Source organism: Megalopta genalis, chromosome 2 (assembly GCF_051020955.1).
Source record: "Megalopta genalis isolate 19385.01 chromosome 2, iyMegGena1_principal, whole genome shotgun sequence".
NCBI classification, from domain to species: Eukaryota; Metazoa; Arthropoda; class Insecta; order Hymenoptera; family Halictidae; genus Megalopta; species Megalopta genalis.
This window is the reverse complement of record NC_135014.1, coordinates 19,106,790-19,133,195: the sequence shown is the minus strand read 5'-3', so window position 1 is coordinate 19,133,195 and position 26,406 is coordinate 19,106,790. Positions and strand designations below refer to the sequence as shown.

Sequence of the window (26,406 nt, the reverse complement as noted above, 5' to 3'; positions counted from 1 at the left end):
CAACCTTTTAATACGTTAAATGCCGTGTGGGGTCATCGATAACTAGCGCTGGCGCCATCGGAATGCTTGAAACTTTCAAGTTTGAAGTGATGGTGATAGAATGAAGGGACTGTTAAATACGATACAAGTACAATAACTATAATTATAATTAGTATAAAATTATACTAATAGATATAATAAACACTTTTAATTGTAATAAAATCAATGATAATATTATGAACCCCCTGAAAAGAGCATAATACAGTGATGTGCATAATTATAGAAATTTTTAACGTAGAGATATACAAATGTGGTGTTTTGTTAAGTTTTTGTTTAAATATCACAAAAAAATGTAAAAGTTATTTAGAGTAAATAATTATTTACACCACTGTAAGTATCTTTACCTTAACAATAATTTAGGAATAATTTAGGAAACGTTTTGAGAGATCACCAAAAATTTTACTTCTCCTGTCGACAAAATTCCATCGCATATCATATATAATAACATAACGATTTGTACCAAGCATAAGTACAAATACCGCTAGAAAACAAAGGAACAATCGCCGCGACTAGTTCCCCCATCTGCAGGATATTTACAATGTCCCTTTCAATACATGTCCCTTTCATAGCACCTCTCTTCTATAATTAGCATCGACTAACGCCAACAGTTACGATGCTAAATGTAGATTCCTAGTTGTGAAACTCATTTCCACTGTTAGCAGGATATTGTAATTCATATTGATTGCTGTTGAAACCGTAAAAGCATTTAACAGTCTTCTATCAATGTGTTATTCATGACTGTGCTTCGAGCGCATGAATCTCGTTTCATATTATTAGATTGCAGATTTTATGCGTTTACGACATCTGCAGATTTTTAAGGGTGCGAGACTGAACTTGACCTTGACGGAGTCGATCGTCATGCTGTATAGAGGAGCCAATTAGCGTGTCCTGTTGCCGGACTACAGAAGCTTTCGCGCTGCTAAAAATAACTTTAGTAATTTGTTTGTCATTTCTCAAGAATCTTAAGTTCAAGTTCAGAAGTTCCTTTCATCGATACAAATTTTTCCGTGAAAGAAATGTTAAATCTTCTTTGAATGTTAGGTGGAAAAACATGTGTGTGTGTTCCAGAACCAGTTCCTGTGTGCCTGTGACCCACCAAGATCAATTACTGTGCCTCAGTTACTGTGCCCCCACCGTGAATTCTGTGCTTCAATAACTGTCACAATAAAAATTTAATATTACTTATAATATTACTTCAGTTAATTCCACTTTTGTCGGAATTGTTTGAATTAATATAAAATTTAATTAATATAAAAAGAGCACATGAAACTCTCGTTTTCGTTTTTATTGATTGTGTCTTCTTATTGTCACATACAGCGACACCCGTTAATATTTGGACATTTGAAATATTGACATTTTGATGATCTCGGATTAGTACTTTTATGCGCGGGCTGATAAAAGGGATCGATTGATTTAACTAAAAAAATTGGATCGAATTAAAGAATAAAGTGCCATTGCACCTGGCAGGTGCATCGGTACATCCACGTAAAAAATAGGGCCATAGGAAGTTAGAACGTATTACGCCATACGATTTGCTCCTGTACCGTTCTCTTTTAGTTTTCCTTCAAAAAAAAAAAGCAGTAACCCGTACCAGTTCCCAGAATCACCTTGTGTACCAATAAATGCAAGTCAGTCTTATGTACTTGTTCTATTATGGCAATGCTAACTCTCGTGTGCGTACACACGTACACCGATTTATTTCTCGACGTATACAACCAATGTGGTCGCTAATGGCCTCAATGTTAATGAGGCCTTTATAAATAAGTAATTACAAAAAGAATCTCTTTGGTCTGCTAATAACGATTAAGGTTAATGAGTAGGAGCACCGACAGCAACTCTGACTGTCTGAGAAACGTAGGTAGACGCAAAACTCTTGGCAAACTTTCGTTTCTAAATAAGCCCAAAATTTAGTGGCGAACCATTGTTAATTGTTTCCTTGATTATTACTTACAATTAAATAAACATGCGAGTAGAACTTGCGATTCTAAAGAATATTGTCTACTCATTCAAATCACCCATTTATATAAATGAGCAATTATACTTATATTTATTTATTTATATTTATATATTTTTATAATCATATTTATTTATTTTTATTTAAACCTCTTCATATTATACAGTTTAAGAAAATATATTATAGTTTCAAGACGAAGACTATAGTTATAGATATTATAGAGATTACAGATTAGCATAAGAGCATGTAATAGCTAAAAATTACAATAGTACATAAATGATGCAAATACAGGCACTATATGAGTTAATATCAATTCTTCATTGCTGTCTACAAACGTAAGCAGACGGGAAAAATATATCTTCACTTTTGCATACTTGAAACTGCTGGAAGCGAATTAGGAGATTTATGTTGCGATGAAAATAATAAACTAGGACAATCTCGCCGATCTAGAACGTACTAAAACCAGTTAAAAGTAGTAAAAATTCTCGTTTCGCAAAAACTGCGGTTTTTATTGTACCATTTTGCAGTTTCTCCCAGGCTTTACTGGAACTAGAAACCTGAAATTCGGTGGGCTATTTACATATTTAACCGAGCCAAATCTCCATATTTGCTTACAACGTCCACCAAAGTCTAAATTTTGTTTCGAGTATCGATAACCAATAGGCTGATTTTGCGGGTTTTCACGCACTGAACATAAATCCAAAAAGTCATTTTTTTCTTCATCGCCCTCACTTCTCGAGACGTTTAACTTCGAAAAAATCAAATTCATGACATCAATTCATCACAACACAATTGAATAGGATTAATGTTATATTTTTAATCGATTTTCAATAACATCTTATTAAACCGGACAAAAGTTTGCCAATTATACATATATTTCGCTTTTCTTGTTATTTAACTCAACGTTTCCCTATTTTCTCTTGTTCCTAATAATATAGCATTGCGTGATAAAATTTAATTGGTATTATCAAGTAATTACATCGAACTAATAACACGTTACAATCGTTGAACATCTAGGAGACATTTTTGTGATGTATCGTAATAATAGCTGTGTTCCGTGATGCCCAATCGTCGATAATAATAATTAAACATCAAATAACAGCAGTCTACACCTGCGACAAATTCAGCATATTTTTTGGCTCTCATAACGTTCGCGGCGCAGGTGAGGGAATTAATTGAACCGCTCCGGGTGTAGGTGTGTACAGGTGTAAGCATTAATACCGCTGAAATACGACAAAATAAAGTCCGGCAGCTTCTGCGACCAAGAGTTCGCGAAATCGAAAAAGAAAGAAAAAAAATAACAAAATACCTTAATGGTGTCCTCTATATGGAAATCGTGACTTTCGTCAGGAAATTTACGTTCTCGACCTGTGAACTAACAATTATTTCCATGCCGAACGGTTAAAAGCCTATACAGGGTGCTGTTTTTGTAAAAATATCCGAAAATATTACAGAACGAGAAGAGACAAAACAAATTAGTTTTTATCATAGAAGAAAAATGTTTAGAAGGGTAATGACAATAATGGAAGGGTTTTTTTGTTGTCACACGTTAATAAATTTTATGCATTTATGGCAAACATCCGCAAAGACTTAAAAAGAATTTAAGATTATTGTCACATTTTTCTGAAAATATTGACATTATTAAACGAAGAAGTACATTTTTATTTAGCCCTTTATAGCTCACTACAACTTCGAAGTTACGTAGAAACTTATGTTTTTCAATCTGGTTTCCATAGAGATGCGTAGTACGCTGACAACGCGCTTCGAGGACATTGAAATCAGCCACACACAGTACAATTATGAAAATTCATTTGCTCGCGTTTGATAAATGCTGAACAGTTCGCAATGCAGTGAAAGGGTTGTTCGATAAAGTCGTTCTTAAATCGTTTTCATCGTGTAGATTAACGACAAGCAAAATAATCCGCTGAAAGAAGAACGCGATCGGAGAGAAACTCGGGGAGTGGCGAGACCTCTCGTCGTGGCTCGTTTCATATTCTCGGATCTTGCTCGTTAATTTCCATACAACAAAAGTAAAGGATCGCACGAGTCCTTGGCAGGTCAATGAAAGCTGTGGCCACGAAGGGGCGTTGTATTTTGAGCGCGATGTCGTTTCTGATTCAACCGTGTTTTCCGCTAACACATCGGGGCCTGTCTTAATTCTATAATTGCCCGGTTGATTTATTTCGGGACTCAGTGTCGTGGTGTGCGACGCGTTGGTCCAACATTACGATCCCTTGTCTTGTGCACTACAATGTCGACGCTGAGTTTGCCAGAAAGTAATCCGATTGACGATTTACGGCTATGACTAACGCGAAATCATATTCACGATCAACGATTATAATTTACAAGTAATCAAGCAATCGTGATTAATGAATAACTAAGAAGCAATCGAAGCAACATTAATCGTTCGTCATGGTTAGGTTGCGGATTTTATACATTTACCGCGAAAATGAGTATGCATAATTTAAAGCAGTGAAAATATGAAAACAAACTACAAATGTGTTGATACATCGGTTTGAATTTATTAAAATGATTAAAGGCAGAAGGTAGAGCTTTCGTGCTGGACAAAGAACTTTTCGTAATATTACACAAATATTGCGGAGAAACTACAACACGTCGGCACTCTTTTAAACCTTGACATTAATTTATAGCTATTTAGAACCAAAAACAATAAATAAATTGTGTATCAAATCACGATGTTGGTGATTGTATCAAACCACATTCTTGATCAAATTATATAAAATCACGATGTTCATTGAATTACACAGAATAATGTCATTTACAAAATTGTGTAAAGTAATGCTCATCAAATTGTACAATATCACATTGTTGATTAAATTGTATCAAATCATACTGTTGACCAAACTGTGTCAAATCACATTGATTAAATATCGTATCAAATTCTATAGTTTACCAGCTCCTATGAACTCCTATTATTTATCAGATCATATTAAATCACATTGTCGATGTATGAAAATTCACATTGCTGATCAAATGGTATCAAATTATATCGTTAATCGATGTACATGTTGAAACATGCTATCGCATTGATCGTAGGACTCTAAGTGTAAAAATCAGGAAACATCAAAAACTATGCATGAGTCAATCAGCAATGGCGCCAGTTGCAGGAAAGAACTTCACCGTCTCTGAACTCAGTCTATCAAGGACTTCGTTCTGTTTAAGTTGCACATAAATTGTATACACGCGAGTCCGGCCGTGTAAAGGTGAATCGCTGATGAGCGAGGCTTCGCGTGTGTGTTATACCGTACACGGATCTGTCGCGGTGCGTCCTTGTCTCATTTCGCACGTTTTTACCTTACACCTTCCTAAATACAAGGTCGGCGTACGGCACCATTGACACCGTCGAACTAAAGGTCAAACAACAGATTTCGTTGTTCGCGGGCAATGTTGGTAAGCTCGAACGTGTGATGAAGGTCCCCGCGGGATCGGACCGTTTAATATTAATGCCGCATTTACACACAGTGTGTAGGTGTCTCTTTGTGTTACCGGTTTATTGCCGACCGTACCGATCTATGCATAATACTTTTATGCGAGATCACAACCGGATTTTTCAACCGAAGCGTTTGTTTTTATCGCTCGTGCGAGATGATGCGAGTGATTGCCGCGTTTCGCCCAGTTTTTATGCTGAATAGATTTATCTAGCATTTTGAAAGGCTGCACAATGTTCTTTGCGTGCAAATGATCATAGCGATTTGAATGCGGAACATATAAATTGGATCGATAATGTAGTGCGAATAGTTTATTGCGAATTTTAGATGCGGGAAACTTCGATGGAACGTGATAAATGTTATTTTGTGTTCTTTAAAGCGTCACGAGCAATCCTAGACCTGGATATTTGAAAAAATATGTTTGAACAACTTTATTTGTCTTTGAAAATAATACTAAATAATACTAAAATAATACTGCTAAGTATAAATGCGTTATTTAAAAAATAGATGCAACACAAGTTTGATGGAAAATGATCATTCGTATTATTTCACATTCAAGAGCATGGACATTTTCAAAAATTTGTTAATAAAATGATGTTAGAAATTAATTAAATTAGAAAAAAGTTGAAAATAAGGTACAACAGAAATTTAATTGAAAAGGATTTATGCTATTTCGTATTATTTCATTTTCGAGAGCAATTCTAATATTGGACATCTTTAAAAAATTCAGAATAACAGTATTTCTTTTTAAAATTATTTTATAAATAAATTTACATAAAACTGTTGTATGCATGAAACTAATCTTCTTCTTATCTTATAATATATAAAAATATTGGAATAGAATAGTTAAAAAATAATTAATTTTATACATATTACATCTTTAATTCTGTTCATGCTTTCCTTGTCTTTCATACGATCTTCTGAACAAACTTAGAAGTGAAATACTGTCCGAACTTTTAAAGTAAATTTATTTTAAGATACTTTTCGAACAAATTGTTTAAAACACTTTTTAAGTACATATTTTAAGCCTTTCCAAGTAAATTTATAAGGTACATTCCAAATACATTTTTAACTGTTCAAATAAATTCTTTGAATATTTAGAAATGGAAAGTTTTTTAAACATTGCCACTATTACCAACATTACCACTCACAATATTCTATCTTATTTAAAAAACGAACAAGAAAATTCTGCTTATAGTAAGAGGAACAAGTATTTCCATTTTAACGATTAGTAGCCGGAAAATACAGACGCATCGTTGCATTCACAAAAAGAGCATTATCGTAAGCATATAGTCTGCATGAAACTGTTCATCTCTTCCGCTAACATTTTTCCTAAGTTTAACAAAAAATAAGATATGATCTGTTACAGCTGCGTGAACCACTGTATATACAATAGATATATACAGAGTGTCTCGTTTAAATTCATTTACTCCAATATCTATGATGAAGTGAAATATATTTTTTTCAATAAAAGTTGAATGGTTTCAAGGAACATAATCTGATACGATTAGTTTTCTTGCACCATAAATCCATTACCGCGAATCACACGTGTCTTATCGTTGAATGCATCACGAGATTCTCTATAAGAAACTATTAAGAAGATATCGATATCTATATAAAATATTTTTTGTATCGTCAATTGTTCTTCAGATAGTCGAGACGATTGATTTAACTGGGACACCCTGTATACATATATATATATATATAAAAATATAAGGAAACTATATTACAAAGTTCACTTCTTTTATCCTTGCGCTGTTATTTTTAATATCACGTCCTTTCTATTAACAAATACAAGTAAATGTGTCAAATAATCAATTTTTCAATTTCTTTTAGAAGATATATTACATTAAATAATTTTCATTAATTAATTCTCTCAATTCCCTTTATTGGCCATTTAAGGAACATAACATCAGTAGAAATACATTAATTATCAAATTATAAATGATACTACTTGAAATCTTTATTTAAAAATATAATACAATTGTTATTAAAATTAGATAATAATTATTTGTATATTGATCTCTAAAATATATAAATAATTAATATCAACAACTTGCTTCACTGAAAAGTCAATATAATAAATTCTAGAAATAAGTAGAAATGGAAACACCGAATAAAATACAGCAGCACATTGGTTTCGAGAAAACTATTTTAATGTTGCATCACCGACATTCCAGTAGTAATCAATGATTAAAAAATTGGTAATTGCATCATGACGGCTGTATCATGAAAAACATGATAATAATGCTGTCGCAATATACCAAGCAATTAAGTGTGAAACACGAGAGAAGAGTTACTCGATTCTTCGAGAAACTGTTTTGACTAATCTGTGAATATCATTTGAAAATATATCTGGAGAATAAAAGTATAGGAGAATATGGTATACTTAAAAATAACAAAATTTGTAGCAGTATATGTTCCTTTTTCTGTATCATATTCAGATCGTTCCTGTCTTTAGGGACTTAAATTATAACATATCTAATGAATAGATCAGAAGAATATATTTTTAAACATTATTTTCCAGATACATTAACTTAATTGAAATTTTATTTCAAATTTTTTAAACGCATATTAATCAACTATTTTTTAGATGTACATTAGTGTAATTTCACGTAGGACGAAGAAAAATTTGCAAAATTTCGACTAGAAATAATTATGCTTTGGCTTGAAAAAAATGGTAAATATCACTTTTCAAAGACTTTTATACCATTAAATAAAAAACACTTTTCTAGAATACGAGAAAATAGAAGTTAATTACTTACTAATTATCAAAGTAAATCATGCAACCAGCATAGGAACGTTATTTTGTAAAAACATGTTTAATGTTTTATTGTATTTAGATACTATTATTATATTGTTATTATATTATTGTTACATTGTTATATACATGTTATGTTATGTGTATACCAATACAAAAGTTATACACTATTGACTCAAGTTTCATAAATAATGTATAATATAATGTATATATAAATAAATAATGTATAAAATAATGTATATATATAATGTATAAATAGAATGGTGTTATCGTTAAACAAACTTCAACATTACTTCTACTACAATTCCAATTTGTGATGTTGCTTCGCTGTCTTATCTAACATAATTTATCGCTTATAACTACGTGCAATAATCTGATTTTCAAATAAAATAATAAACATATAAATAAAGAATAATTAATATTAAAAATAATAATAAAATAAAATTGACTTTCATGCAATACCTAATAATTTTATAATAATTGTATAATAATTTTATAATGTATGTTATAATAATTTTATAATATACGATATAATAATTTTATAATGTACGTTATAATAATTTTATAACATATGTTATAATAATTTTATACTATATGCTATATATATGTATGTACATATATGTATGTATATATATCTGATGAAGTTTCATGAACAAAGCATAGCTAAAAATAGCAGCAGGTATTTTCCCAACGAGATCTACGCTTCTCGAATTACTTTAGCGTAGCATGTAACTGCACAGTTCGTTAATTATATTATCCGTTAAATTCTCTTTATCACAGAGCACTTAATTCTGATTGTTATCTGACGTAACGTGTTCACACTCTTTTTAAGGACAGCTTTCTCGTCACACTCTCACTTTTACTACACACTTTTCCCCGTCTAGCGTACGGTCGAACAAGAAACATCCTATCTCCGTCATTCGCGTGCACACCAAAAAGTTGTACGTACTCTGATCTAAATATAGATTTGTTATAAACAACGATCTGAAAGAAACAATCCGATACTTGCACCAATATATTTGAACATTTTAAACGCAGCTAACACGTTGCGGAAAATAAACTTATAAACAATAACATGTCCCATTTACAAAGTATAGTTTAAGTATAGTAAACGATCGAAAACAATTTCATTCGATGAACGTTTTGAAGTACAGTACATCGTGAACGCTATAGTAGTGTAAAAATCAATACAGTTGATATGAGTTACGCTTATAATGAAATAATAAAACTATTGTGTTAATAATAGTTTCACATGGATAATTAAATCTTTTGATTTTTAAATTTTTGGGCTCGAAATTTTCGCAGTTATTTTTTTCATAAAAATTAAGCTTGTCTTATTTGCTTAAGTATGGCTGATCTCACATTTATTTATTTCAACGCCATTATCACATAAACAGCTTGCCACAACCGATTAAAAATATTGTAAAAGTAGTTTCCTCTCACAGAGTGAACTTTCAAAGATTCAATTTATTTTCATAGAAATCTTAACTGTTCGTTGAATCCGACGTACAGCTGCGTTTTCTGTCACAGAGACGTTCCGTTATCAATACTCCTTATCGCCTCTCAGTCTTATCGTGTATTGTTTAATACGGTAAGCCTCATTATCTCGTTATTATGTCGGGAAGAGAGCGAATATACGAAGTTGACACGGCTCGCTTTTTTATTGTCGCACTTCTTCTAGCGTCGTTGGTTCGTTACGGTCGTTGTAATTTGAGGGAACACCAATCCGGATACACGCGATAAGATGTTTCTATCGCGCTAGGTTCTCGTCCTCAACGACCTGTAATACAATATTTCGTTCACGGAAATCGCAAACAATTTCGAGCCGAGCGTGTTCTATGTCGAATTTCATGCTTAGAAATTCGCGAAGATAAAGATCACGTTGATAAAGGTCGTGATACGTTTCCATCTACAGAAATGTGTGTATGCGACACATATTATTTTAATTATAAACTTATTGTCAGCAGAAGGTAACAAAATTTATTTTATACGAAACTGTTTTCTGAAGTTTTATCAATGAATGTGCGAGAGATAATAAATATAGTAACGATGTATGTATATTGTAAAATTAGTTGTTTTGATCGTTAAGGATGTATTATTGATTATATTTTAGTCTTCGTAATGCGTGTTCCGCTTATTTAGTTTATTGAATATTTATTGCTGTATCGTATTTAATTCAGTTTATTATATTTATTAATTGCATCAATACTCTGTTGGAAATAATGATCGAACTTAAATAGAAAGTAGGTCATATAACAGGTGATTATAAATTATCTGTAATTGAATGTTTATACATGTAACAGCATTTGCGAATAAATCTATGTCCTCAGTTTTCCGCTTACTATAACATTGTAAAAGCACATTTAGAGAAAATGAACGACGTATGAGAAAAGTGGAAGTTTGGAGCCTTAAAATGAGTCGAGGTTCATTGTTGTGCAATATTCGTTTTTACGAAATTAGAACAATTTAAATATCGACAATTTATCGAAAAATGAAAATTTCGTACACAGCGACTATATGGAGCCAATGCAGCCGAATTTAGCATAAATTATCAACTAACAAAGAACGAAAATGTATCAAAGCGAATATACATGTGTACATATGTGCACGAGAAATGTTTTGAAAAGACACGTGGCCGTACTGTTTTTTGAAAATTTTACGCAGCAAACACTGGATTCAGTCCAGGAAATTGCTTTGTAGACACATAAATGTACGGTCCGTTTGATCGTCTCCGTTTCTGTCATATACTCATTCACCTTCAACAACCAATGATCTGCGTAAACCCACTCCCGACTTCCGGGGCGCGCTCTTTAAAACCTAGCGAGTTAAATAAACGCGCATATGGACGAGGGCGTATTTACGAGAGTCGCGTATCAATATACATAACTTCACATACAGGGTGCTCCACCTGAAACTGCCACCGTGAATTTGTCATAGCGAGTCGATATGCGAATTCAAATGCCTTTCTTTCCATTTAGTGCATTTTTAGAATTTATAGACGTGTCTGAAAATAAATGTCAATATAAATGCAATACAAATATTAATGTAAATATAAGTGTATTAATACAAATACTAATACAAATACAAATATTAATACAAATACGAATACTAATATAAACATAAATATTAATCTAGATACAAATGTGAATATACATGCAAATACTGATATAAATATAAATATATTAATATTAATATAAATACGAATATTATAAACATAAATATATCAATAAATAATGAACCTTTTATCACAATAATTGGATAAAACAGATGAAAAATGAATTGCATTGATGTTACGCTTTTATTAATGAAATAGAACTTTGAACTATTTCTTACATTTTATTGCGTTTCACTGCATTTCACAAAATACACATTTAAAAGTAAGATACAAATTACTGCAACGTACAGTGAGTAACGATAATATCCGGAAAATATTTTACGATAAAACTTGTTTACGATAGGACAAAATGAATTGAAATTCTTTGAAATGTTAGAATGACTAATTTACTAGACAATGAGTAAATTGACTTTAGCAACAAATATTTAAAGAACGATGTCTTTAGAATATTTTTAACATCGCTTTAACATCTCGAAGAAATAAGTCATTTGGTCCAATCACAGCAAAATCATTGAATTTTAAAATATGTCCGAATATTATGTTGTACGCAAAACCATTTTCCGTTTAAAAGTGACACAGAAATGATTCGTTGAACAATGACATTCTCGATTCGAAAAGAAAAGAGAGATTTCGATGGCGTTTCATTTTCGAATGCACATTTCAATCGTAATTGATGAGACACTCCACAGCCAATCATAAACGCTTTCACATTATCCAAAAAAGGCGTTACCCGACGATCTCTAGTTAATTTTTACAACACACCAAGTTCTCGAACGTCGTTTAAAAACTGGCAGGGTGGGCGAGGGCGACGGCGGGACGGCGGCGGAACACTTTACACGCATCTGTTTCATTAACAGAATTTATGAAAACACGCCTTGTCCTTGTCGAGTGCAACACACTCGCTTCTGACTGCGTCCTCGTTGCACTCGCCACGTCAGCTTTGCTTTTTTCATTGAAAAATGCACATACGCTTCGGTGTAACGCAACGAAAAGAGACGCGCACAATAAGCCACGGTAAGAAAAAAAAGATCACGCTCCGCTTCTGATAAATTCGTTATAATTGTTTCCATTGTCATCTTACCTTACCGAGCAAGGTACTCGATGCGGTAAAAGTAATCGGTCGATGTTAATCTGCGCTGATTGTAGCAACCTCGTCGATTCACGCGATACCTGGAACGTTCGATCATTCGTGATGCCGATTGTTTATTGAATGCATTGTTGCTAATAAATACAACGGTTTTCCTTGAAATCGCGCGATAAAATTCTTCTCGAAGGGTCTTTGTTTTTTGCGAAACATTCGATAACACGTGGAGTATTCGGATTTTTTCGAAATTGTGATCTATCCAATGCGATTTTGCTCATTGTCTACTTTTTCTGTAAACGTCTGCGACGTCGTTAGTACAATTTTACGATCTCGACTGAGGTTTTAGAAGTTTGATAAAAAAGGAATTAGTATAATTTGTTTTTCGTATGGCAATTTAAACGTGGCCGCTATATTATTTATGCGTATAAACATTAATGAAAATATAAAATGCGTGAAATGAATACACACATTAGTTAGATTGTACCAAAATGTATTATTTAAAAATATATAAAATGAGTGAAAAATCAATATCCACATTAGTTAAACTGTACCAAATTGTATTATTCAAAAATATATAAACTGAGTGAAGTTAATACACGCATTAATTAAATTGTACCAAACTGTATTATTTTTTTAAAAAAGAGAACAGTTTAAACAAACGAATTACACAATATTTTTCGTTGTCGTCGAATAATTTTTATTCGAACGGTATACGAATAAAATAAAAATAAAATGGTATCTTATTCGATAAAAAGCAAAATAATGAAAAATATTGTGCAACACAGACTATTCTTACAATACTATAAATCATAATTATTACGAGCATTTTGATACTAAAAGCATTTATTTTGATCCAGTAAAGACTGAGTTATCTAGTTTTAAATGGTACATTCGTTTTAAAAGACATATTAATCTTGTGCTCGCGAAATTTGTCGACAATAACGTTTCGTGAAATTATCAAATAAACAATTTAAAGCGCATCATAAATTTCACACACGCAATATCATTTTGTCACGCATACTTCTCATCACTCGCTTGTCTCGCGTCGTTCGATCATTAAATGAATTAACTCTGGCTTCCCTCGCGTCGTTCGACTATTCTCAACTATACCAAATTAAAATAATAAAAACAACCACACATGAAATTCAGCCAATTTGTCCATAAAATCCTCTCACGTTTCCCAATTCGCTAAACACAAAACAACGCGAGAGCCCCGCAGGAAAATGGTGTAGGAATTTTTATTATCGCATGGGAGTCGTCATTCGAGTGCAAAGGTTAATTGCAATATCTCGACAGGATTTTACAAAATGACTCGCTTGCACATTCACTTAACGAGACGGTGTCTCTTGAGCGTAACATTAGTGCCGCGTCAACGTCTGGGATCCGCGGGGTCGTTCGGGGTCGCGGGTTCTTCGGGGTAACGAATTTTTCTTGACCCCCTGTGTAGATATTTGGACCGAACTATTTATCATAGGAATTGCACAATATGCCCGCAAGACGCGATGTTTAATCGATAGCCTGCAACAGAGCCCGCTATCGGTGCCCGTGGGTTATCAGAGTCATATGCTAAACGCAACTTTGTCCGGTGTGGTTCTCTCCGCTATATGGACGCGCGGAGACGCGAGTCGTTTGAACGAACGCGCCGCGCCGTTATAACCGCTTGCATTTCCATGGGTTTTTCTCCCGGCTGTCCTGTTTCTCGCAAGATCGCCTCCATCGGAATCCTAATAACTTTTAGCTAGCCAGGATTTATTATCCACTTCGAGGGAACTCCGTTACGTCGATTGTTTTGATCTTCCACGGCGAGAGGATTGCCGGGATATTTCGTACGTCACCGACCGATTCTGAAGTTGAACTATTCGTTTGTTAGCCGCGGAAGTCGACCATGAAAATCACATTTTGTGAGCGGGGATCGTAATTGTTTTACAGTCGATACGAAAAAACTCGTTGCGTCGCGATTATTGTTTTAATTCGAAACGTTTGATTTTATTATTGAGGAGGGAAAACATTTATAGAATTGTCCATGTAGATTCGGCATCTAACAATTATTACAGCAATTACTAGCAATGATTATTAATAGCAATTATTATTTTTATTTCGGATAAGGATCCATAATGTTGATTTAAAAGATGTTATTGAGAGAACTTTTATTCCGGTCGTTTATAAGAAATTGTATTTTGATCATATATTATGCAGGATATCTCATAAATGTGTGTCACAATATTTGAAAGGGGAAAATCTAAACAACAAAACAAGCAAACAATGTCGTATTAACATGCATGCATTGTACGAAGCACATGTTTCATTTTCCAAGATCATAACTGTTATAATTAGTATGAAAAAGTCGTGCATACCAATTATTATTTCGATTAAAATCGGTTTAGTAATAAAAAATAGTTATATAACTAGATTGTTGTTATATAACTAGATTGTGGATCTTATGCATTTATTATTATATTTTAAAAATTTAATACTGTTCGTGTATGTCATTTTCAACTTACTAAAAATGACTAACTAATGATTACTTTGATGATTTACTAATGATTACTAAAAATTATAACATTATTTTATTTGTTTTATTTACTTACATTACATTATTTTATTTATTTACCGTTATCAATTAGGAAAATTGATTTCGGATGCTTTTAACTAGACTACGGGATTTTCATGCAAAACAGAAATTGCCTGCATCAATTGCAAGATACAGAAGTTGCATAGTCATTTCTATAGCTCTTTAATGATTTTATGGAATTGAAAATAACTGTATTCGATGTATGTACTCATTTTTGTCATAAGTGCATAAAATTCGCAGTTTCATTCTGGCAATCATCGATGAGATTTTATTATTCGATATTGATTAGATGAAATAAAGTGTGTAGTAAATATGTAGGTGTCAATTTAAACAAAAAAAAAAGATTAAAAGTGTCGGAGAATATTAATACACTACTTCGAAGTAATTGAAACTATTACAGAAATTACAGAACTATTACAGGAACATTTCCAAGTAACGCTTATTTATTGTATCTGATAATTGCTGCTGACAATTATTATAAAAAAATAGTTAGAAATAGAAGTATTATGGAAAACTTATAATTTATTGTAATACATGCTTATAACGACACAGTTTTATTAGTCTAAATATTAACATAACGATTGAATAATTTTAACGAGATAGTAATTTGATCTTCTTTTGATTATAACAATGTATAAAAATATAGAAAACTTAAATTAAATTACCTTGTACAATTTCGACGCATAAAAAGTAACAGCAGTTTTTACAGTTGTATAAAAGTTTTGGACGAAAACGTTAGTAATTCAGCAATGCTTTCGTTCCTATTATTTGACGTGTTCGAAGTCACGAATTCACATTGCTGTATTACAGATAACGAGCTGGTACACATGGCTAATCAACAAATTTTCGAGATTAATTTCGCTCATTTTGTTATCTTCTAACTGTATCTAGAATGTTTCGTCATGAGAGAATAAATATTTGAGAAAAGATTCACACATCTGACAGGTTTAAATAATTCACCGATACGATCCAAATAGATTCAATTAACGTGTATAATAAATTAAATAATAATAATAAATTAAAAGTACATTATAGTGAATCAGATAACACATTATTTATATTGCAATATCGTTTCAGTTAATACACACGACAAATAAAAAAAAATAATAGAAATTAAAAATATGAAAAAATGAATAAAAAGAAATAAAAAATACAAAAGTGAAATAAAAATTAAAAAATTGAAGAATTACAAAAAAATTAAATTAATACATTCGTTGACACAAAGTAACTTTGTACCTAATTTATTAAAACTTTATTAAATAAATATTTGGAATGGATAGCGATGTTTTCAGAAGAACACAAAAATTTTGTCAAACGAAATACAGAAATGGCTATGTACCCAGTGGTTTCTGGGTAATACGAGGAACGATCGTTTCATAAAAGCATCAGCTTTTTCTCAAACTTTTTCCCTGACTGTTCCGTGAAAAGCAAAGTTGTAACATAAGGAATTTATACCGCAGGTGAATTGTGAATTGCGCCGTAGAATATTGAAACGTATTCGCCTAGAATCTACAGAAAATGCGTGACATACGGTAATTAAATTACTGAGTTTACGATTTATTCCTGTTGCAACTCGTGAAAGCGAATATACATATACAGATGAATGCGTGCCCCGTGGAATTAGTTAAATTTGTTTCCAACTGATCGAATACGTCGACGATACTGTTACCGAAAAATAAATAGCTATACGTTAATAACGTTGTTGTGGCGTACGAAGTATTAAATTTCGCAAAAGATTGCGTAGTACAATTTTAAACAAACTATATTGACGTGCGTCATTTCTTCTAATTTTTTTGAACATGGAGAGAATTTAAACGCAGTACATATTATAATATAATATAAAAAAAGAAGGATTTTGGAAATTACTGTAACAGTAAACGATGTTAATGAAAATTAATAAAAAAAAATTGTTTACTTACTAAAATAATAAAGGTAACTAGAATTTTTTCTGTGAAGTATCATATATTTCTTTTTCTTCAAGTAAATGCATCATTGTATTTTCTTTAAAAAAAAGTATTAAAATATTTAGATCGAAGATCGTTTAATTTGGAAATTATAGTTCTCGTTCCGAACGTTCACACAAGTGAAATATTGTAAATTGGATCAAATGATAGATTGATGGAACAGTGGTTACGCATTCAGACAATTTATGATTCATCGTTATCATGGACTGACGTTAGCGTAAGGATACATTTACATTGGAGCCGCGATAAAAGCTGTACGAGCGTCGATAAAAACTGCTAATTTCTCGCTTCGGTGTGCTTCTAGTGGAGCCGCGATAATAGTACAATTCCAATGGCTTCAAGTTTAAAACTTCTCAGAGACGAGTGATTTCAGAAGATGAATTGATGTTTACGTTGCTACGTTGCACGTGCAAATTGACGATAACAAAAATTTGTCACCATAATCTTTGATCGTCTCCGTGAAATTTTCAATGACTGTAATCGATCGATTAATTCAGCTTCGTTTTAAACAAACGGATGTTTCTAGTTTGAAGTAACACAGCGTACAGCGATAACTTATTCGAATAATTTTACAATTTCCATTCGAATAAATTTGCAATCTTCATTCGAGTAACTTGTTCGAATAATTTTACAATCTCTCTTCGAATAACTTATTCGAAAAATTTTACAATCTCTCTTTGAATAACTTGTTCGAATAATTTCACAATCTCCACTCGAATAATCTATCCTGAACAAAGAATTATGCGAATAATGTATTCGAGTAAATAGATAGAATGATTTATGACAAATAATGATTAATCCGTTATTCGAATAAAACGTTCGACTAAAAAGAATTCATTCGGATAATAATCTCGGATAAATATTGATTCGGAACAACTCGAATAATGCCAAACTCTGTGTACGTCCCATCAATTCTTTCCATTCGCTTCACTAGATTCTCACCATTCCTTTTTCCTGACTCTACCACTATCCTTTATACATGTCTTCAACCTTCTGTTTTCTTCCTCTATTTATGCGACGTCGTTTTCCTTTTTCGCGGACTGTCCATCATACCAGCGATTCCCTCGCCACTCTTCCGGATCTCTCTCCCACTCCGTCTTCGCTTCAGCATCTCCTTTCTTGTTATCTCCTGTCAATGAAATCGATTTTATTCCCCGCGGATCCCTTCCCCGACCGATCTGCTTATCCTTCTTCACTGTACGATTCTCTTTTCCATATCTCAGTACGTATTGCATTCTACATCGTCCTCACCCTCTCACTTCCCGGTCACTCTTTTTCTCGTCCGCCACCACTCCGTCGGCCGTCCTCAGCCGCGGCAATCTTTTTGCGAGTGTCGCCGTCCTTCTTGGTTCCTCTTTCCTTCGCGCTGCATCCTGTCTCCTTCGATGTTCACGGCTAGAGTCCGAGAAGGTAAAGGCGTGTGTCCATCTGAAACTAAATAGGGCAGAGGAGTTCTCTAGATAGTTCTAGGAGCGCTACAGGGTGTCCCAAAAGTCACTCGCAATCGGGAAATTAGGTAATATGGAGAAACTTTTTCCTTAACGAAAATGCAATCCGAGGCTTCGTTTATCAGTTATTAACGAAAAACACTGAGAGGCGAGCTCAAAGGGCGCAAAGCGACTGAGCCAACGAGCGGACGAAGCTGATCTCGCCTCTAATTTGTCACAGTTTTTCATTAATAACTAAACACAAATAAAGCCGCGGATTGCATTTGCGTTAAGAAAAAAGTTACTTCGAATAATCTCAGGAACCCCTCATTTCCCGATTACGAGCGACCTTTGGTACACCCTGTATATGGAGAGAAGGACTTCAGGTGTTTTGGCTGCTAAAAACATTTTAGCAATTTAATTGACATTTTTTATGAACTTAAAGATAAAGGATACAAGTGAAACATACTGTGTAAAATTTTAACCCTATATCTCGATCGGGAGGGTGGTTATAGTTTAAAATCGAAAAATCAATTTTTTGACCGATTTTTCCTTGTTAATGATGTTTAGAAATTCTGAGAAAAATCTGGGATATGTCAAACATCTATATACATACTCCGTAATTTTTTCAGATTTTTAAATTGAAAATCCTGCTCGTAAAATATCAAAAACCTCAAAATGGCCTAAAAAATGCAGATTTCACATGGAAGTTCTAGTGTGATAATATTAGAATTTTTATAGTCACGATATATTGTTATAATTATTGTTCGCGATACATAACCGAAAATTGATGAAATAACAAAAATTCTATAAAAATTAGTAATTAAAAAAGAATAATTAATCATAGTTAATACTTTCAAATATAATGCGCTGACGCAGTAGAAATACTAATCAAGTTGATTTCATCTTTTAATTATTTTTATGAAATGTTCAAGGTTTATCAGTACCTAATATACTTACAGAATAAATAGAACGTAAAAATGTTAAAATCAGCTAAGATGTTCGTGAGAAAAACGTTAAAAAAATAAGTTTTTATTAAAATCATATGTACATGTAACAACCCCGCATTTGCTAATAAATAAGTAAATAATCACTGTTTTGTTTTCCCGTAATCTTAATACTTTTGATTAATACAGTTAACATTGTGATATCTTATCTGGAACGATTTATTTTACCGATTATTGATCTTCATCCGTTCAATATCTTCTTAAGCTTTCTGATAATCTGTACAGAATTCAGTATCAAAAAATTGAAATAAGTTTTGTGATATTTTAAGAACTTCCGCTTTTTATATGTTTCATTTTAACAAAGAAATAATTAATTGAATTTAAATAAACAAATTTAATATGTCTTATTCGATAAATATAAAGCTAATTATGCTTGAAAATGAACCGAAGGCACAGTAATTGGCTACGCCACAGTAACTGGCTTCACAAGCCTAGTTGCCCTATAAGTCTCGAGGCTCGAGCAGGGTGCTCACGAAAAGTCAAGAAGTGGGGGCAGTCGACGCATGCGCGAGAGCCCCGCACAGCGGCGTGGGGCGTCTACCGGACGAACATTACAACTCCTCAGACAGAGGCTTTGCGTCACGAATTGCCCGTGGTAGTTCAGAATTATAAAGGTCGCCCGGTAGACGCCCTACCCCGCTGTGCGAGAGCCCTTGCGCATGCGTCGCCACCCCACTCCTTGCGTAGTGACTTTTCGTGACTACACTGGCTTCGAGTTACCGTGGCAACGCGGTAGAGCCACTGTCAGACATCTACTCTCGCAATACAAACCGGTTTTGTTATTATGATAGTAGCTCTCTGCGAGTCACGTTATATCGTAACGGAAATATGTATATTATCATTGTAGTTGATTAGATCAAGAAATTGCGTGAGAAGGATCAGTGACTCGAAGCTGCCCTCAAATGGATAAACAATTTGCGAGTATTTGTCAGAGCAACTTGTGCGAGAGATTTTGAGATATTGGGAACCTGCTTTTCGACGTTGAAATATTAGTGATTTTTAAGAATTTTTTCCCCTACAACTATAAATTGAACTTTTTCAGCCGTTTAGGAGAGTTTTATTGAACACTTAGTCAGTACAAAAATATTTTTGCATTAACTATAAAGCCTCTTATTATTGCTATAATTGTCCACTTTCGTAGGTTGCGCCGCGGAGTTGTTGGTTTTCGAACAAACTTAGCAGATTCAATTTTTGTCTGACACAAAACAAACAGAGATTTTTCTTATTCTACGCGAAATTCTATCAGCTATGAACTAACAAACTTTCTAAAATAGTGAAAACTCGGAAAAATATGACGATTTTTAGGAAACGGATTACGGTTTTTAGAGCGAACAATCGACTTATTTATGCAAAAACATTTATATAACTTAATATTTTTACGATTGTTTTTAATTCATCGAATATAGTTAAGTATTAACTAACTAAAAAATGGTCGGGGAAGTCAATCGTTGAAATAGTTTTTTCTCTATCGTGTACGCATACTCTGAAAACACAATTTCGAGAAAAGCACATTTAAAATTTTCGGTTCGAAAAAGTTATAGCTGTTTGAAACTTAGCGCAGTCAGAGGCTAATCCGTCATACCAGGCCTATACAGCAACCATTTTGCTTCCTCGTTGAATTCATTTTGCTGTATTTGATGTTGCCTGAGAGATGTTCAAGCCTCTCAGGTTGCGCTTAGTCGGCGGCGCTTTTGCCTCATCATTCGCTCCGCGTCACAAGTGTCGGCGAAAAATTTACTTTGGTGTCCAATAGTGATGTTCAAATTATTCGCCGCTCGTAAAATGAAAGTGTATCTATCCTTCATCGAATGCACCTGCAACCGGAATTCAAATGTTTCACAATAACCGTCTCGAAACAGGCTACTCTTCTCGAAAGTCTCTTTTTACCTAGATAACGTCGCTAATTGGGATTTGCTAGTCATGCACGTTGACTCATACTTGCCCCGATAATCATTTGTCGAGCATGAAATCCTGTGCGAGGTTCGTGACAATGAGCAAGAAACTGTTCGGTGAGCTCAGAGTCGGGACAAATTTATTCGGTTGACGAATAACGAATAACAATAGAATTTTAATTCTTAATTCGCAAATGACGGATTACTACATTTTTTCGAAAAGGGTTTATTCGAATGAGAATAAGATTTTTATTCGATATTCGCGAATGACGAATTCTCACTCGCACACCATATACTATACTTCGTTCAACGAGAACTGGTATAAAATATAATCACGCGAGCGGAACGTGATCGGGCCAGGACCGAATCACAATTTTCGGGCATGCAAGGGCCCTCGATGAGGGTCCCCTAAAATTCGTCTCTGAGCAGCTCCGATCACATGAACGTACCGTCCACATTTTGTGTCAATTCTCGTTGAACGTAGTATAAGATGTGTTGAACTAAAAGCCAACGATAAGACAAATGTGTCAATTAATGTGACACCACCTGATATACTTTCTCTTTTTTAATAATAGCGTAAGTATTGAATCATATATAATAAATTATGTTTAATAATTTAGTACAGTATATTTCACGTTTTTATATTTTTGTTATAGAATTATTTACTTAAAACTGATTACGATAATTGAAGTACAGTAATTAGATCAGAGTATAGAAATTGACATACCTACAACTGCAACGGTGGACAGAAATGAAAGAAGAAAAAGCTCAGCAACTGACGCACAGAAATTAACTTTTCATTTCGTTGAGAGCACAGTAACTCGCTCGAAAACTGTTTTGTCCATTTTGTTAAATACTTCGTGTTCTTTACATAAAAGATATCAACATATAATTGAAATGTTCTAAGAAGTGCGATAAAGGTAAAAGAAACTATTTAATTTGTCGAAAACTTCGAATAACTTTTTATCTGAATAATTATGCGAACGAATAATTGAATAATTTTATTCGCGATTAATTTTATTCACGGATATGCCACTATTACCGTACTCGTGAATGAATTATTCACGAATAATTTATTTGCGAATAATTCACGAATAACCTTGACATAACCCGTGCCGATATTATACAGGGTGTCCTGCTCAACTCTGTCACACTTAATTATTCTCATATTTGTAACGTTACAAAAAAGTCGTTCAAGAGAAAATTATAGTATTTTAGATGGGAAAGTAGACTACAACTTGTAGCAGTAGTATAATAAATAATAGTAGCAAGAAGAATAAATATCCAATGTCTTTTGAAATTATTCAATGAGTCTTTAATGGTCTTTTTAGCCGTTGCTTTAGACGTGTAGATAAATTGGCATTGCGAAGAAACGATATATACATCATTGTAGTCAACGAATAATGGCTTAGAAATCAATTATTTCCATTCGCAAAGACAAATAACATTTTATTCGCGAATGAATAATTCCGGATTGAATTAATCGCGAATGAATTATTCGCAAATAAATTATTCGTGAATAATTTATTCGCGAGTAAGGTAGTAGTGGTATGTTCGTGAATAAAATTAATCGCGAATAAAATTATTCAATCATTCGTTCGCATAATTATCCAGATGGAAAGTTATTCGAATAATATCTAACTCTGCGTGGGCTGCATCTACCAAAATACTTCGAATTTCGCTTTAACTCTTTGTAGGCATATTTTCGGTGAGCATGTATCATGGTAAAAGTACCTATTTTGAAACACAGCTCAATTGTGACCCCTACTTGAAACAGCAGCACAAATAATACAATAAAAACTAGATAAAGCATATGAAAGTGGAAGTAAAAATTCTACCCATATTTTTGAACATTGTTCTTTGTAAATTCATTCGCGCAAATACTGTTATCCAACAATCAGCTGAACACAAAATATTTATTCGAATACGGCTGTTTCCAGATAAACAAGAACATGCTGTTCCATATTGTATACTTCAATTTTTTCATTGTTTATGGAACAGATTTATGGAACAGCTGGCATCCGTGTTTCATAGTCAATGTCCCTATTTTGGAACGGGCAGTGCAAATGAGCGTTCAAAATTGAATACGAATACTACTGTACAGCTGCTATTTTACTCGTATTAAATAAATATCCCAAAGTTCATTACGTTGCCTAGAAACATCAACCAATCGAACTGTAGTATAAATATTTAACAATAACACTTTTAAGTTGTAGAAAAAACCAATGATAATCTTATGTCCTCTGAAAAGCGTATCACAATAGGAACTTTTACCTTCCTGTCGATTTATGCAGAAAAAAGAAATCGCGAAAATTTTCAGTTTGTAAACCGGGTTCCTGACAAGCACGCTTTTACGAGATGCATCAGGGAAGATGGTGGAAGATTGAGAGAGTAGGAGAGTGAGAGAAGGAGAGAGTGGGAGTGAAACAGATGGAGAATGGTAGAGGCAGATAGAGAGGGATCGAAAAATATAGAGACAGATACAGAGAGATTGGGAGAGCGAGAGAGTCACAGAGAGGGAGAGAGGGAGCGAGAGAGAGCCAGAGAGAGAGAGAGAGAGAGAGAGAGAGAGAAAGAGAGAGGGAGAGAGAAAGACAGCAAGGAAGATAGAAACAGATGGTGGACAGATTGAGAAAGTAAGAAATTAAGGGAGTGAGAGAATCAGATAGAGAGAGAGAGAGAGAGAGTGAGAAAGAGAGAGCAAGAGTGATAACAAGAAAAATAGAGAGAGATTAAGAGTGAGAAAGAGTGAGAGCAAAAAATATAAAGACACAAAGCGAAAGATTGAGGGTGTACGAAATTGAGAGAGTGAGAGAGTCAGACAGAGAAAGAGAGAGAGAGAACAAGAGTGATAGCAAGAGAGATAGAGAGAGATTAAGAGTGAGAAAGAGTGAGAGCAAAAAATATAAAGACAGAAAGCGAAAGATTGAGGGTGTAAGAAATTGAGAGAGTCAGACAAAGAAAGAGAGGGAGAGAGAGAGACAGAGACAGAGACAGAGAAAGAACAAGAGTGATAGCAAGAAAGATAGAGCCAGATAAAGAGAGATTGAGAGAGTACTCTTCTCTCTCACTCTCTCAAAGAAATTGAAAGAGTAAGAGAGTCGGACAGGCAGAGAAAGAGTGAGAAAGAAAGAGAGCATGGGAGGGGAGGTAAAGGCAAATCGAGAGAGAGGAAGAGAGAAAGTAAGAGATTGAGAGAATGCGACAGAGATTGAGAGGGTGAGGGAGTGAGAAAGTAAGAGATTTGAGAGAGAGAGAGAGAGAGAGAGAAAGAGAGAGAGAGGGAGCGAGAGGGAGGGAGAGAAGGAGATAAAGAGAGAAAAAGAGAAAAAGTGTGAAGGGGAGAGGGCTGGCAACTCACGTGGGTGTAAGACGACGTAGCAGTCTACACGTGTACGTCAAAGTTTATGGGTATGTTTTTCATATAGAGGAGATAGAGTCCGCCTACCGTAACCTTGCACCGAGGAGTCAAGTGTTGCCAACCACGGTAACTTACCCCGTAACCTAGAGCGATGAAAAATATCGCACGCAGGGATCAGCCCCCATGGTCCGCAGGTATACGTACATACATGCATGTATGTATGTCGTTGCCGAACAAGGGGACCCGTGCGCAGAAACGAGTCCGGGATCTCTTGAATGTGAATACGCAGTGCGGTTCCACGGGAAACAACGCTCTAACACAAAAAAAAACACTGTGCAATTTCGTTGATTTTTACCGATACGGTGTGATAGAACAGCAACTGTATTTTTATTATACAGAGACTCGAAACGCTAATGTGTTCGACAGAGTTCTTTCGATTCTACAGTGAGTTCAAAAACTATTGGCACGAGTGTATAGGGTGAGGCATGTAATCCTTTTGCGTATGTAAAAATTTAGAGTGACCGTTTCCAGGTCGTATTTAACCGATTAAACAAATTACGCGTGTATATTTTTGGAAACTGCGCTACAATACAATGTTTTCAAACTTATTATATGAAAGAATGTAATAATTCGCGCGAAGATGTAAAGGAAAGTAAACATTTTTATTTGCAGAATTGAATAAATTTGACTCGAATAAAGTTGTGACTTATAAACTACTACTTATAAACTCTCAATGATTATTTATAAAATCTCATTCGAATTTTGAATTTAATATGAATTATATTATAGCGAATTGCAAATAATCGAATTTAATTTGTAAAAAGATAAATTTGATCAAACATTATTAGATTAGTTTTTCAAAACTGTGAATATGTTCTATAAAAGGATTAATTTTAAGTGCAAAAAGATGAATATAGTCTACAAAATTTAATAATGTAATAATAATCATTTGATTTATGAAGAGGTAAATATTAATCTACAACAAGATTAATTTGATTTACGAAAATGTGAATATTATTTAATTTACAAAAGAATTAATTTGATTTGCACAAAGGAGAATATAATTTGCAAAAGGGTGAATTGGATTTACAAATAAATGAATATGATCTACAAAACGAGTAAGAGTAACAAGATGAGTATGATTTATAAAAAGAATAATTTTGAATGAAAAACTTGTATAAGTTTCTTACACAGTCTGGGTCATTACAGACCCGAAACATCGTGGAAGAGTATAAACAAGCCGTCTAAATAACTATTATAGATTGCTGTTTACAACGGAAAACAATACGCCAAACGTAACTTACTTGGCATCGAGAGATACGTAAGTCTATGTTAATAATTTTTTTGTAGGTGAACGCGTAGAGGACTTATGAAGGTCAACTCTGCTTTTTTTAATTGAATGGCGTGTTTTTGCAAGTAAAATTCTTATAGGTAAAACCTTGTATAACTTTAGTAGTACGTCACTGTACGCATCTTAAATCGTCTTATTAATAACACTCAGAAAAGAGTATAATTTCATTTGAAAAAATGGAGTTAACCTTCGTACGTCCTCTACGCGTCCACCTGCAAAAAACGGAATTATGCAATCCATGAATTCGTCTGGATACATTTTTTCCATCACCAATAGCAATCGAGTTATTCTAGTAGTCTGTTTTAAATGACTCACCCTGTATAATACAGGGTGTCCCATTTTAACCACCACATGCGATGATCGCAAGAATTATTTCGTTACTTAAAAAAATGTTTCATACGAAATGTATCATTCCATTTCGAGGAGGACA

General features: G+C 33.6%; 1 long non-coding RNA gene across 1 annotated transcript; it reads right to left on the bottom strand.

Annotated features, from left to right (window-relative positions):
- Positions 1-15,476: 15,476 nt before the first annotated feature.
- LOC117220574 (uncharacterized) lies at positions 15,477-18,813 on the bottom strand. Its single transcript, XR_004490303.2, has 2 exons — positions 18,190-18,813; positions 15,477-18,067 (listed from the first exon to the last, which is right to left on the bottom strand). It is a non-coding gene; the product is annotated as an uncharacterized LOC117220574 (long non-coding RNA).
- Positions 18,814-26,406: the final 7,593 nt, after the last annotated feature.